Source organism: Papio anubis, chromosome 8, assembly GCF_008728515.1.
Source record: "Papio anubis isolate 15944 chromosome 8, Panubis1.0, whole genome shotgun sequence".
Taxonomy (NCBI): domain Eukaryota; kingdom Metazoa; phylum Chordata; class Mammalia; order Primates; family Cercopithecidae; genus Papio; species Papio anubis.
The window spans coordinates 134102701-134119321 of NC_044983.1; positions in this window are offsets into that span (position 1 = coordinate 134102701).

Here is a 16621-nt window from a genome sequence, read left to right on the forward strand (position 1 = left end):
GGCTGAGGCAGGAGAATCTCTTGAACCTGGGAGGCGGAGGTTGCAGTGAGCCTAGATCATGCCACTGCACTCCAGCCTGGGCGACAGAGCGAGACTTCATCTAAAACAAAAAAGGGAAAAAGAAAAAGAAAGAAAGAACTGTTGTATGACGTAGATTTAATCATTAACCTATGTCTCCTCCTAGGAGTCTTTAACTTCTCAAGAAAAGAAAGCAACATCATAATATGAATAATTCCAGTCACTGGTTAAGTTTCAGATACATTTCCAGACATCATGTGTCTTATTTCTAATGTGCTCCATACCTGGTAGGATGATGATAACATCCTTGTTTTGCAAATATGGAAATGAAGGCTCGGGGTGGTTAAAGAACTTTCCAGAGTTGATCAGCTGGAAGGGTGAGAATCTGATTTCAAATCTAAGTCACTTGTTTTCTAGAGAAGTGCACTGTCATCTCTATTTCAGCCTGAAAAATGACTTAAAAATCTTCCTTTTTAGCACTAAGATGCTCTGATTTCTGAAAAGTTAGTTGTGACTACTGCCTGAGAAATCAAATTCTGGTTTCCTGGCTAATCAGAATCTCCTTCCTACTTGGTCTCACCCCAGGTAGCATTTAAAATAATTCAGCCAAAACGACAGTGCCATTAGCTGATGGTGTGACCCCTCTGAGGCCACTTAATTCCCGTCAGGTTCTTCCCTTCTACGGGGTTCCCATGCCCTGGGCTTCCCTATTTTTGAAGTTGAATCAGTTACATCAACATCAACAACTCCTTCCCCCTGTTGATTCCCTTCCTTCTACGATTCCGGGGCATCCTAGGGGTGGCATGACTGCTCATGCCAAGGGATCTTCCCTGTCATTGTCCCACATCATCTTAGCTGGCAACACCTCAATTTATAAACTTCCATTTCACAGAGAAGGAAAATCAGAGGTCAGTTTATTCTGTCTCAGAGCTAGGAAAAAGCTGAGATATTGAAATCAATCCCTGATGGTAAAATCAATCAAATGGCGTGCAGTGATCAAAGACAGCCAGAAGTAACTTCATTAAAATTAACTACGATACTTTCAGGAATATATTATCTGTGAGCAAAGATACATTCCCAAGAACATTCAGCTCAGCACTGTTTATAAGAGTAAGAACTGGCAATAATCAAATGTCCAACACTAGGGGATTGCTTAAACAAATGATGGTAAATCACTTAAACTGTGACATAGGGATGACATTCATGACTATGTAGAGACGTACATGATACATTGTTAAGTTGGAAAAAATAAAACAAAGCAGACTGATAAAGGAGGATCCTCCATTTATCTTTCCAAGAATCCTTGCTGAAGCAATTTTTTTTTTGGTAGCTTTCTTGACGTTTTCTATGCATTCAAAGATGCTTAGTGTGGTACAGACACAGACACATCTTTTTGAGTAAAATAGAGACAGACTGTCTATATCATCCTATTCTGCAGCATGATTTTTTTTAATGCCTAACAATATATCCTGGGCACCTGTCAATGTTGGTTCATTTAGATCTACCTTATCCTGCTAATGGTCACCTGGTATTCTCTTTGTCTGTACTTTCTTTCTGCTGATATTCTGTGTCCGCCTTATGCCAGATACCATGCTAGGCAGAGCTTCACTAAGCTTGATATGTGGAAGTACTGCAGTTTTCTTCACGATTGCTTAGCAGATAGATGGTTGTTCCCGTTTCTTTAAATGTGCTTCCATAAACAACTGTATGTACACACACACACACACACACACACATCACTCTGCTGTGTATCCATGTTTGTGTATATTGGGGTGGAATGGGAGGTGGGGGACTTCCAAGAAGTGGCCCCAGGGGGTCAAAGGGTGTGCACAGCTTAAATGTTGATAGATAAATAGATAGATTTGTCTTAGAGATCTTAAATGTTAAAGGTCAGCAAAGAAATATGGACTTTATCCTTGGCAGGGGAAAAGCCACAGAGAGGCTTTGGAGCTGTGATGCTGATTTATAAACCGGTGTTGTGGGAAAGGAGAGGAAGTGAAAGAGCCCCGTGAGTGGAGCATCTCTCTTTTTTCTTTTTTTTTTTTGAGACGGAGTCTTGCTCTGCGGCCCAGGCTGGGGTGCAGTGGCCGGATCTCAGCTCACTGCAAGCTCCGCCTCCCGGGTTCCCGCCATTCTCCTGCCTCAGCCTCCCGAGTAGCTGGGACTACAGGCGCCTGCCATCTCGCCCGGCTAGTTTTTTGTAATTTTTAGTAGAGACGGGGTTTCACCGTGTTAGCCAGGATGGTCCCGATCTCCTGACCTCGTGATCCGCCCGTCTCGGCCTCCCAAAGTGCTGGGATTATAGGCTTGAGCCACCGCGCCCGGCCGAGTGGAGCATCTCTCATTTGCTCAGTGCTTTCTTAGTTTGTTACAGTCGGTCCTCACATCTCCTCTGTCATTGCTTGGAAGACATGTGATGGGTGCTCCATGAACATGCTTGAAATGAACGGATGAGTGGATACATGATAGGCCCTCTGATCCCCAATGTCAAGGTGAGAAAATCGATATGGGGAGAAGTTGAAGGCTTGCTTGACACCTCTGCCCAGGGCACCGCGCCCAGAGGTTGATCTGTGTCCATAGCAGCAACTTGGAGGGTGAGGAGACTGGGGCCAGGAGGCCAGTGAGAACAGGCTTGGAGGGTTGCATCCTATGATGAACACCTGTAGAGTGAGAGCTGGAAAGGCAGGACAGAGAAATAATAATGTCTGAACTTTCCAGAGACAGCCCTGGCTACACGGAGTGGCATTATCTGTCCCTGTTATTCAAGAAAAACAAATCCACTTTCCTAAATTACATGCCTCTGTCTGTATTATAGGAATTACACGTCCTCCCCCATCTGCTCTGCAAACATCCATTGTCCCAGCCCTCTGCTTCACAGTATCAGTTATTTTGACAAACTGCCTGTGCTCACATGCCCGGCCTGGCTTTGCAGTCACCTACCTTTTGCTGAGGGGTGGGAAACGCTCCCGACAAATATTTGCAGAGTGAAAGTAAACTCAGGTGGGAGGCTGCAATCCCTGGATAATCCCAGACCTCAGGCTACCTGGCTTAGGCAGGGGTTGGAAGGGGCCTCACTCTGCTTCCAAGGATCTGGGAGGGGCCACCACACAGTCTCAGAGAGAAATGTTTAAGTCAGAACAACATCCCTTGAAGGATACAGGATAGAGAGTTACGAGATTTCTTTTTGAATCCCTGTGCTGCCATTTACTTGGGTGTATGACTTTAGACAATATATCCACTGTCTCTGGGCCCATATCGTGGTACCTGGAACATGGGTTCAAGGATGCTAACTCTTACAATGTAGATTCCAAATACAAATGGAATCTCCTATGGGAAATTAGCCACAAGTCCTGGCACTTAGTAAGTGCTCGAAACAGTTAGTTACAGCTCTCTTAGAGAGCTAGACAGTCTTAGAAGAGTGATCTGCATATGGGGTGCATGCAACCCTTGGAGAGGGGGTGAAGATACACACAGGTGCAGAGAGAAAATGCAGGGCAACCCCAAGCCAACACGTGTGCTAGGGCGACTCGATGGCTGATCAGTGTCCACTCAGCCCAGCCCCCGCCCTTAGACAAAGCACCTACAATTCCTGCCCTCTTTGGGGCTGGGATTAGATGTGTGCTAAGAAATGACTGTCAGCCTCATGAAGGTCTAGACTTTCTGTTTGTGCTTGGTCATTTGGATATAATGTAAGTTTACTATCTTTTTTCCTTTTGCTTTTTATGACATTTCAGACCAATTTAAAAATTGCTTTTCTTTAACTTTTACAAGACCCCATATTTTACATGATCAAAATTTTTGAGCGCCAGCTGGTCTCCTTATGACAGTTATTTTATTGCATTTGACTTTCTTTTTATTTTTTATAACAACTTTCAAGTTTTCATTTGTGAGTATGCCTTATAAAAAGTATGTTAGCATTTAGAGACATACTCATGTGTACTTTATAAAATAAAATACATTCATTGGGATATACGCTCCATATTTTTCTACACAAATAAGGCATCTTTTGGAGAACACTGTTCTGGAACATCAGAGCTAGAGGAGAACTTAGCGACTACAGGCAATTCACCATCCAACATTAGCAGATCTTGGACTTGGCAGAGACACCCCAAAGGTGCTGGTGCAGAGGTCTGGGGTGAAGCCTAGTCATCCATTCTTTGACAAAGTCTCTGTGTGGTTCTGAAGCATTTGTCCTCGGACCACAGCACCTGACACTGTGAACCAGGGCTTTGTCTGGGTTTGTAAAGGGAAGGCCCTGGCCTTCATCCTTTCTGCAAGCTCTGTGACCCTGGGATGTCCTTCAGGCTGTATCCCTTATCTAACCTACTGCCATTTGCCTTCTCAAGCATCCTCCTTAGTGACACCACTGATGGTTCACAGAGGATCGACTGTCTTTCCCTCCTGTGTAACTACTGTTCATGAAAAATTAACTTTCTTGATAACCAAAGATCTAAACTTAAGGAATTATCCCCCTCCCTTGTCACTACTTTGAGGTTCTTTGCTATTTATTTGTGTGTCTCTTTTGTTGGTGGTCCCAGAATTTGCCTGGTCTTTAGAATCACCTTGGAACATTACAGAGAGATTCCAAGTCCCCACCCCAGAGGTTACAATTTAGAAGATCAGATCTACTTAATCCTCTCAACAACCCTAATTTGGAGGCTCAGAGGAGTTAAGACACTCACCCAAGTTCCAACAGCTGGAAAGTGGCCAATCCAAAATTCAAGCTTGCATCTGAGTCTTCTGAGTCTTTTCATATACCAGGAGGCCACACACACCATAAGGAGGGAGTTTCACTAAAAGAAAAAAAAAAAAAAGTCAGCCAGGCGCAGTGGCTCACGCCTGTAATCCCAATACTTTGGCAGAGGTGGATGGATCACTTGAAGTCAGGAGTTTGAGACCACCCTGGCCCATATGGTAAAACCCCACCTCTACTAAACAACAACAACAACAAAAATAAATGAGCCAGGTGTGATGGCGGGTGCCTATAGTCCCAGCTACTCAGGAGGCTGAGGCAGGAGAATCACTTGAATCTGGGAGGTGGAGGTTGCAGTGAGCCGAGGTCATGCCACTCCAGCCTGGGTGACAGAGCAAGACTCCATCTCGATAAAAAAAAAAAAGGAAAGAAAACAAACAAACAAAAAAAGTGGCTATAAGACACCTGAGAGTGGTTGGCCTCAGCGTCAGCACTGGAGTAGCAGATAAGACCAAGTCTCAGTGTGAGTGAGCATCTGGGCACCTTTGGAGCTGAAATCCCTTCTGTCTTAGGTTAGCGGCAGACTCCACGTCAGCGCTGATTCCGAGCTGCACAGAGGTCAGGGACTATGGGAGAGACAGATTGGGGCTAGAAGAGGCAGGCTGGGGAAAATGGCAGAGGATGCTTCCTTGCTGTCCTGACCCAACCAAGAGCAGAGGGCCAATCAGATGGGGGAGAAAGAAAGAAGGAGAGGGGGTAGTTTTAAGGGATGATCAAACAGATTTGGTTAGGGGTCGAACAAATGAAAGGCTTCCAATCTGGGAGAAAAGGCAGTGCTGGAAAAGATCTCTGTGAAGGAAAGTCAACAGCTCTGCTCCAAAGTGGGCCCTTGAGAGAATTTCCCAGGCCAGCTGCCCTCCCAGCCCCCACCTGCTCCCCACCCCTCCCAAGGCCCGGCCCACCCCAGCTCAGCCTTCTGTGCCCACAGCCCGGTTTCCTCTCCACCATAAGCACCTTTCTTTTTCATGCACCCAAGATGCTCTAATAGGTCACCCCGGGAAACACCCTTCAGATCCAAAGCCAGTAGGAGGAGGCCAAGGCCAGAGAGTAGGAGCCGTGGGAAAGCAGAGGCCCCAGGCACCAAAGGGTGGGCACCGGCTCCCATGCTCACGGTAAGACATGCCCCATTTCTTTTCCCCATACTTAAAGGCGCCCTTCTTTCTCGGGTACAATACAGTGAATACGACCGGGATTCCAGGCTGAGTGGGACGTTCTTGCATTGTGTCAGCCATAATGAGGGGCTTTGGTGGGCCACGGGCCTCCCAGCATGGGACTTCACATGGCTAAAGACACTTTGTTGGGGAGGGGGCAAGGGTTTCTGGGACTTTCTCAGAAAACAGTGAAAAAGGCAGCCTCTGCCCTCAGAGCAGACCCTTAGAGAATGCTGGGCCCAAGGCAGCCTCTGAGAAAAGCCCCTCCTGTGTGGGGCTTGCCAGCCCTGCAGAGTCTGAATCAGGGCCACATGGGGCCAGGGCCAGGGCCAGGAAGGTGGATATCTGAGCAACTGTCACTCATTCACACAGCTCCCCGCCCCTGGGCTCAGCTTCCACATCTGTAAAATGAGAGTGTTAGAGGAAAACCCTCCAAGTTCCCTTTCAGCTTTAAGATATTCTTTCTGAGACCAGCTACAAACCAGTCCCAGACTCGGGGCAAGTGGCTCGCACATTCTGAACGTCCATTTCCTCATCTGGAAAATAAAGCAAATACTGCATCTACTGCAAAATGAAAATTCAGGGTGTCTTGTTCAAAAAGCAGGACAAAGGTGCTGTTACTGAAATATCAAGTTTTTTCCTTTCTTCTGCAATCTCTCTCTCAAGTTAGCAGACTTTTTATATGGTATTTAATATTATTCTAAGTAAAGAAAAATTAGATTTTTACATTACTAGCATAAGTTTTATTGACCATTATTATATCGTGTCATGCCAATTTTAAATGCAAATAAGAGCCTTTAACTCATACACAGAATTACCAAAACCACACGGTTTGTATTTCGTAGCGTGCTACTCTGTGCGAATGTATTTTGATCTGACCCAAGCAGTGGAAGTGCTCCCCAAAAGTAACTCAGCTGTTTTTATTTCCCTTTGTAGTCTGCACGCATTCCATAACACTCTCCACCTCTGACTTCTGGCCTGCTGACCAGCAAGGAAAGACTGACGGGAAAGGAACTGCAGGTTCCCTCATCTATTCTTTGACTTCTGTATCATATTTTCAGCATAAATAGGTGACCCCAACAGAGAAGAAACAAGAGCAAGAAAGGGTATGATAGGGTCCCTTGGTTGTTCATGTTTCCATTGCCTTCTTTTCATGTTTGGAGCCAGTTCTGGTTCCAAAGGAAAAGTGGTGTCTCAGGGCCATCCGTGCCTCCCGTACCCAGTCCTAGAAGTAGGGTGCTTTGCTTGTGCAGCCTTTCAGCCTCACGCACGCCTGGAGCTCAGGGACCCACTGCAGCGCTGTGCTCATGGAGCCTTGAGTAATATACAAATGAAAAGCAAGGGGAGCCGGGTGCAGTGGCTCACACCTGTAATCCCAGAACTTTGGGAGGCCAAGGCAGGCAGATCACAAGGTCAAGAGATCGAAACCATCCTGGCCAACATGGTGAAACCCTGCCTCTACTAAAAATACAAAAATTAGCCGGGCGTAGTGGTGCACACCTGTAGTCCCAGCTACTCGGGAGGCTGAGGCAGGAGAATCACTTGAACCCGGGAAGTGGAGGCTGCACTGCAGTGAGCTGAGATTGCGCCACTGCACTCCAGCCTGGTGGCAGAGCCAGACTCCGTCTCAAAAAAAAAAAAAAAAAAAAAAAGCAAGGGGAGAGGCTGAAAAGTGGTCAGATCTGTGTTCACCTGCATGCTCCATTGACTTAGCCGACTTCACTCACAAGATGCAAGTTTAATGACAACACTGGTAAGCGTCGCCAGACAATGATGGCAGAGTATTCAACCAACTAAGAGGACCCTCCAGGCATGGGCAGCCCTGTGTGATGGCCTTGAGACCACCCTGCTGTCACTCCCAGTGCTGAACTACAGCCTTCCTCGCAGGCTGATACAGCAGGCACTCACACATGTACCTCTGCTGGACAACTTGGGGCAAGTGACTTGCACATTCTGAACTTCCGTTTCCTCATCTGGAAAATAAAGCTAGCACTGGGAAATAGTCATTATTTCTACAAGGATTGCATTCAATTAAAATATCTAGAACATACTGCAGCTCTCACTTTAATAAGATGATAAGAAATCCTCTCCAGATGGGTAGGAGTGACAGACAGCAAGGAGTCATGGACTGGAGAAATGCCCAGCGTCCACAGGGCAGAGGAGCTTCCAAATATTTGGTTTAGAACAGGGTCAGGCAGTCATACAGCCTCCAGTTCCAGACAGGAACTCAAGTATTGAACAGGCAACCGAGGCAGAAATTCCGATTCTGAACAAGACGGAGGTGACAGGACATGGATTTGGCATGCAGATACCCTGGGCTTCCTCTGTCTCCATCCCCTCCTCCCCATCCCCACTCTTCCATCCCTGTCCCAGGTTCCAGGCAGGAGGCAGTTGGTTTCCAGACTCCTGTACTGGTGTCAGTGTTCATCTCCAGCCGGGGGTAGTGTCTCAAGCCTGTAAACACAGCACTTTGGGAGGCCTGAGGTCAGGAGTTCGAGACCAGTCTGGCCAACAGGGTGAAACTCCGTCTCTACTAAAAATACAAAAAATGAGCCAGGGTGGTGGCACACGCCTGTAATCCCAGTTACTCAGGAGGCTGAGGCAGGAGAATCACTTGAACCTGAGAGGCTGCGGTGAGCCAAGATCACGCCATTGCACTCCAGCTCTGGGCAACAAGAGTGAAACTCCATCTTAAAAAAAAAAAAAATTAAGAAAGAAAAGAAAGTGTCTATCCCCACCTCAGCCCTGGTCTCTGGGTCAGAAATGGGTCAGGCAAATGTTTCTTCAAAATCACCTCCTGGCCGGGCTCAAGCCTGTAATCCCAGCACTTTAGGGGAGGCCGAGACGCTTGGATCACGAGGTCAGGAGATCGAGACTATCCTGGCTACAAGGCAAAACCCTGCCCTACTACAAAATATACAAAACTAGCCAAGGAGTGGTGGGAGGCCTGTACTCCAGCTACTCGGGAGGCTGAGGCAGGAGAGATGAACCTGGGAGGCGGAGCTTGGTGAGCTGAGATCCGGCCACTGCACTCCAGGCCCATGAGCAGAGGACCTGTCTCAAAAAAAAAAAAAAAAAAAAAAAAAAAAAAATACCATCTCCCTATGAGATATAAATAGATGTTTCATGAAAAAAGAAGGAAGAGGAGGAAAGGAAGAAAAAGAAACGGAGGGAGAGGAAAAGGAGGAGGGAGAAGGGGGAGGAGAGAAGAAAATCGATAACAACAACATGACGATTTGAGAAATACCAAGTTAAACACATTTCAACAGGTTCTTCATAATGGAACATGCAGCATCATTAATACAGGCCCAGGCATGTCACTCTCCAGGCAGCATTTCCCACACCCTATTTTAAGAGGGAGCTGGTTTTCTATAAAGCACGGCAGAGCACAGCCCAGTTTGATCTCTGACACACCATGGAGATCCCTTGATGAGACTGTGCTGGTCTGTAGATGTGGTATTTGTGACTGCCAGGCAGAGGGGCAGGAGGGGGCTGCGAGTTCCTTCCAGTGCCTCTTGAAGGAACCCAGGGCTTCGAGACCATGAGAAGGCAAAGGCATGGGTTGGAGACGTGCATGCAGCTGCTCCTGAGGAAGGACGCTGGCCCAAAGGCCGCACCTCCCTGCTGCCGTGTTGCAGATGGGCATTGAGCTTCCACGGAAGCCAGGCCATGCAAAGACACGAAACACAACAGTCAGCAGGGCATTCCAGGGGGGCCACTTCTAGTGCCCATGCCTCTGATAGAAGCCAGAAAGGCCCACTGCCCAAGGCCAATCACATCTCATGTTTCAGCCTTCCCGGCTCTCCTGGGACGCAGCCCTGCTTCCCCAGGAGTTGGATGCACAAACAGTATATTGCACGCCATAGCCATTCTCTCCAAATCTCCTCTTGCTCACTGGGCAGGAGGAGTAACTACTCCTGAACCGCCCAAACTTCTCTTGGAAGGTACTGTTATCAACAAAAAGAACCCAAGGCTCACATACCAGGAAGGCGATTTAGGTGAAGTATATTGCACGCCATAGCCATTCTCTCCAAATCTCCTCTTGCTCACTGGGCAGGAGGAGTAACTACTCCTGAACCGCCCAAACTTCTTGAAGGTACTACAGCACAACAAAAAGAACCTTAAGGTCTGCTACTCAGGAAGGATTTAGGTGATTTTGCAGCAACGCTATTCGCTGAATCCCTCTTTTCAAAACTCCGCCTTCGGCCGGGCGCTGGTGGCTCAAGCCTGTAATCCCAGCACTTTGGGAGGCCGAGGCGGGTGGATCACGAGGTCAGGAGACTATCCTACAACACGCGTGAAAACCCCGTCCTACTAAAAATAGCCGTGCTCGCAGCCCCACAGCCACCGGGAGCTGAGCGGGATACTGGCGGAACCCAGGTGGGCGGAGCTGCGGTTTAGAGATCGCGCTTCATCACCGTAATCTGTTCGAGACGCTGGCGCGCGAGACCCGCCTCAAAACCAAATCTTCCTTCTCCAGCGGAACTCCAGGGAACCGCGCCACCCATGTTCCTCGGCACCAAACCTCGTGAACCCGCAGTATCTTACGCGATTACTACCCTCTCAAAGCTCCCTGCTAGATTCTGTAATATGTAGAAAATCAAAGTCCCAGAGGTTGGCACTCCCTTTCGCTATAAGGCCACAGGAAAGCACTGGGCTGTTTCTTTGGCTTGGTCACTAAGTGTAGCGAACCTTTGAACCTAGTAATGGAACCTCTGGGGAGACAGATTTCTGCTCAGAAGAAGAAAGCACTTTCTCATTATGATGTCCTGGGAAGGGTTTGAGCAAAGGATCACAGACTGCTAGGCACAAATCCTGGATTTAGTGTCTGACCAATCTTTATCTGGATTCCAGCATTTTCACCTTTTTAGCTGTATAACTGAGGGCAATTTACTCAACAACTCTGAGCCTCCAGTCCTTGTCTGTAAAATGTAGATTGCAATCAGTTAATTTGCTTATTCATCCATCATCATTAATTCGCAGTGTTTGTTCTGCTACACACAGGAGCACCGGGTATCAACAGCAGCATCCCACGAGGGGTGAAGCTGTTGCAAGGAAAGTGCCTGAGGCCATGTGGCAGATGACAGGCGCCTAGTAAAAGCCGACTCCTATTACTTTTCAGTGAATGGCGCTGCCTCCAGAGGGAATGAGATGCCCCAGGAAGGCCAGGTAAGTGCTGAGGAAGGATGTGGAGGAGGGGACTCTGGCATCAGGCAGAGAATTGTTCCTGTTTCGGGGCCCCTGGGGTCTCTCCTGGCCACCCAGGAGAGGCTGATCTGGGACTGTGGCCCAGGGACTCAGCCTCCCAGAATGGAGCTCTTTCCCGGGACCCACACAAAAAGCCAAGGAAAGTGCCAAGGGGACACATGGGCTGAGCCGGACAGCAAGACAAAGAGCTTTCCAAGAGGCAGCCACAAAATGGGCATTTCCAGGCCTCGGGGCAGCAACGGGCGCCTCTGCAGGGGCTGATTTCTGACGGAAGTGGGCCCTCTGGTGGGCGGCGGGGGTAACGTCCCTGCCCAGGGCTCTGTCCCCTTTCTGAGCCAGCCTGGGTCCTAAGCACAGGACTGCTGTCTAAGGTCTGCAGACATCCTTGTTGCAAACCTCAAAGCACAGGCATTAGTATGAATGGTGAGGAAAAGTGCATTCAGCCAGAGTGAATTGTGGTCAGGGAGGTGAATGAGCTTTATTTTGGAGACCCAAATGGACTCCCACCCCGTGCCTTTGGAGTCATTATCCACTCTTACCAGAAATCCACTATGGCTCGTGGGCCACCTCATTCCTGTCGCTCATCCGGCATCCCACTCTGCGCCCTAGATTCTGATGCTAACGGGTGAGTCATGAGTGGGCTTAGGGCACATCCAGGTCCTGGGGCAGCAGATCTGGCAGGTAGCCCATGACTGACTCACTGTCTCTTGCGTGAGCGTGTGGCATAAAATGCCTGATGACAGGCACATTGTTTTCCAAAGATGAGGCAATGAGTGAACTGATGCCCTCAGGGGTGGGCATCACTTTCTTTCTGAGAACTCCCCAATGCCACCTGGTTTTCATGACCCCCATGACTCTGCATGGCCGCCTGCACCTGCCCCCTTCAGAGACCATTTCTGCCTGTGGTCTGAGCAGAAGAGGGAGTGAGCCCCACGTCCCCCACCACCCACCATGACTGCCACCCCAACTACACTGACTGGCCATGATGGGTACCTGAACTGGGTGTAGCCACCTGCAGAATGCCAGCAACCTATACCTAATGCCACTGGCATAGTAGATATACTAGCCTATTTGCTTATCTACTACACAGGGACCCAGCAAGGACATGGCAAGGGGCTGCTGGAACCAACATTGAAGGGTTGTGTAGAGAGGGAAGGGGTACACCAGAGGCAAAGGGTACTGAGATGAAGTTGGTTATACTTCTGGGTTATGGTGGTTAAATTTATGTGTCTATTTGGCTGGGCCATGGTGCCCAGATATCTGATCAAACATTATGCTGGATGTTTCTGTAAGGACGTTTTTGGATGAGATTAACATTGAAATCGGTGGACTTTGAGTAAACCATATTGCCCTCGCTAATGTGAGTGGGCCTTGTCCAATCAGGTGAAGGCCTGAATAGAACAAAAGACTGACTTTCTGGGAGTGGCAGGGGATTCTGCAGATGGATGCCTTGGGACTTAAACTGTAGCACTGACTCTCCTGGGTCTCCAGCCTGCTGGCTCACCCTACAGATTCTGGACTTGCCAGCATTTCTAAGTGCTTCAGCCAATTTCTTAAAATACATCTCTTTCGAGATATATCTACATCCTATTTCCTCTGGAGAGAAACTGTGATCAATGCACTGGCTGATGATGTCTCTTCTACTTCTTTTATCACCAGCATTTAAAAAAGAAATATTTCGGCCTGGTGTGGTGATTCACACCTGTAATCCCAGCACTTTGGGAGGCCAAGGTGGGAGGATCACCGGAGGTTGGGAGTTTGAGACCAGAGAGACCAACATGGAGAAACCCCGTCTCTACTAAAAATACACAATTAGCCAAGCATGGTGGCATATGCCTATAATCTCAGCTACTCAGGAGGCTGAGGCAACAGAATCACTTGAAGCTGGGGGACAGAGGTTGCAGTGAGCCGAGATTGCACCTGGGAAACACGAGCGAAAGTCTGTCTCAACAAAAAAAAAAGAAAAAGAAATATTTCTTCTTTTTCTTTCCCTCCCTCCACAATTTCTACTGGCACTCTACTTCATTCAACAAATCACATTTTTTTTTTTTTCTGGTTGTAAGATCAGTTTCAGGATTTTGCAGGATAATTAAGCCAAAGATGATAACACTTAATTGGTAGTGCTATTTAGCACCTGGTTATGAGTACTCATAACTTCTTTATTAAAAGCATTATGTAAGGAAGATGTGAGAGCTGTATTTGGGAACTCAGGCCAGAAATGGTCAGAGCTTTCTCTGTGTGTGGCACAGAAAGTCCGGTGCTTCCTCCTTATCCATCACAGTCTGAATTTTCAACATTATATTCGCAAGGTTGTGTGTTCAACGGGATTTCCTTGTGCTTTTAAAATCACCAGGGTAACAATTTGTGGGTATCCACACATGTGAACATAGGTGTACATGTGCCAGTACATTTATGACATGGATGTATTCGTTTATCCAGGGATAAAATTAAAACTTAAATTCCAAAATTACCTGTGAACCCATCAATCTGGTGACTACTCGCTACCCAAATGCTTCACATTTTGAAGTCTCAGGCAACCTCATGCTAAATAAGGTTTGGGTTGTGTGTTTATCTTTTCATCCCCAGCACCTAACACTGGGTCCAGGTACAGAGGGGGCTCCATTATTACATGAATGAATTAAATTATTCATTTAATAAATGTTGATTGAGCACCTACCTATTATCTGCTAGGCAGAGTTCTAACTGGACTCCCCATTTGGATGGCAGAATTCAGTGGTAGGTAGGCCAGTTGCGGTGGCTCACGCCTGTAATCCCAGCACTTTGGGAGGCCGAGGCAGGCGGATCACGAGGTCAGGAGACCATCCTGGCTAACACAGTGAAACCCCATCCCTACTAAAAGTATAAAAAAAAAAAAAAGAAAAAGAAAAAAAGAAAAATTAGCCGGGTGTGGCCGCGGGCGCCTGTAGTCCCAGCTACTCAGGAGGCTGAGGCAGGGGAATGGCGTGAACCTGGGAAGTGGAGCTTGCAGTGAGCCAAGATCGCGCCACTGCACTCCAGCCTGGGCAACAGAGCGAGACTCTGTCTCAAAAAAAAAAAAAAAAAGAAGTAGTCAGTGGTGGGTAAATAAATGCACAGAATCCTGTCTCCCATGTGCATGTGTGAGATGACATGAAACAGGGGCACGAGACAGAGTGGTCAGGAAGAGGTCTTTGGGGAGGAGGCATCGGCACAGAGCCTTGGTGATGATGGATACTTGGTTTTATAGGGTGATTTTTTTCCTTGGGAAAATCAGTTGCTTCCTGCATAGTGTATCAAATCTGACAATAATTTGGCAGGTATAAATTAGAGGGGATACAGAGAGATCAGAGAGGCAAGCCCTCGACAAGTATAGGAGACTTTCCTTGTGATCCGGACGGTGTAAGATTCCCATCGCAAAAGGTATCTCTGTTCTCTCAGCTACCAGGAGGCACCGTTAATACCATTTTGAAGTCATGAAATTTGATTCTTCCATATTCATATTTATAACAAAGTCTACTTTGAGAATTATTTGATTTATATTTATAATTATACGAATGGATTTTTTATGTATTTGCTTTATTTATTTATACAGTTTTATATTTATAATTATAGTTATAAAGTCTCCTGCAGAAATCCAGGAATTTGTGGAGACTAAAGGAGTATGTTTGCTTTCAGTTTTCTCATATTATACATTTCTGTTTTTTCTCTTAATGCAAAACAAACTCTATAGGAAACGTGAGGTCTACCAAAAAGTTTAAATATCAAAATTTAAATCTTCACAAATCTTAACCTTCATGAATATTCACTGCGGACAAGCAATTTGGTGTGTTTTTCTCTCAGACTCTTTTTTTAATTCAGAAAAAGTTATTTTGAATATTATTGAGAATATACAGTAAGTAAATATATCCTGGGTTGATCACTGAATTTCATAAATATTGACCAAAATCACTACAAACATATCCTAAATATTATTTTAAATCCCTATAGCGAATTCTACTTTATGTAAATAGTATATTAGTAAATTATTCTCCATACACTGAATATTTTGGTTAGTTTCTTCTTTTTTTATATTGGGAACATCCTGCAAAATTATTGCATCATTTTATTGCTTTCTCCTGCAGCTAAGGCTCAACCCAAAAGACAATTCTCATTTTCCTAAGGCATTTAGAGGTAGTAGTTAAAGAACTGTTCCTGCAGCTTCACAGTGGACGCTCTTTGGGCTGGCTCTTCTGCCATTCTCTTACCTTTCCTTTCCCCTCAGCATTGCAAGAGGAATTCTGTAAGTCCAGGGATCACATCCTCAAAAGACCAACAAGAAATGGCAGGACGCCAGAGCACCACATGGGGCTCTCCTCGATTTCCCAAATGCCATCCACACACCCCCCCGCACCCCCTACCCCTCACCCTCCCTACCCCAGGCCCAGCGCTAAGCAGGCACTTCCTTTGGTCTTGTTAGAAATTGCTCTGTCCTGTGACCATCTGGCTGTAGGGGAGGCCAGGAAAGGCTGCATCCACCTAAATCCACTATATGGGAGAAGGCAGCCAAGGAGAAAGAGACTAGAGATGGTGCTGGGAAGACAATCATTATTATTACTACTCGCTAAAATCGTCTTTGTTCACAAGCCTTTTTCTGTATTCATTATTTTCTAAAGAGTGATTCTCTGTAGTGGAACTACTGATCTAAAGGCTGTAAACAGTTTTGAGTATCTTATACGTATTAAGAATTGTGTTTGGGGAAGGGGGAGGATAGCATTAGGAGATATAACTAATGTAGATGATGAGTTAATGGGTGCAGCACACCAACATGGCGCATGTATACATATGTAACAAACCTGCACATTGTGCACATGTACCCTAGAACATAAAGTATAATAAAAAAAAATAAAAAAAAGAATTGTGTTCTAAGATGGTGTGTTTGAATTATTTTTCACTGAATTACTACCACTGAATATTACTATAATATCTTTTGCATAGTCTTTGATGTATTCAAGGAAATTGAGATCTCTCAACCTGGTAGTGTTTAGCTGATGTTGGACCGTGGTGTATGTAAGCGTGGCTGTGGCATGAAAACACCATGTTGTGAGTGTGTGTCCATGTGTGTGTATGCGCATATATGTGACTGTGTGAGTTATATGATTATCTGAGCATGTGCACATAAGTGCATGTCCCTGTGTGCGTGTGTAGGCGTGTGTGTGTGTGCCTGCATGTAGTTCTGACTTGCCATTGGCAGGAAAAGGGAGTAGGGTATGGTCTCCCTCAATTAGGTGAAACCTCAGTTTCCAGACTTCTAAATAAACATGAAGATTTCTGCAGTATTATTCTGACTGGATTTCCTCTGCAGCAAGTGAGGAGTTCACTTTAAGTTTGTTTTTTGTTTTGTATGGGTGGATGTTTGTTTTGAGATGGAGTCTCGCTCTGTTTCACCAGCCTGTAGTGCAGTGGCACAATCTCGGCTCACTGCAACCTCCACCTCCAGGGTTCAAGTGATTCTCCTGTCTCAGCCTCCCTAGTA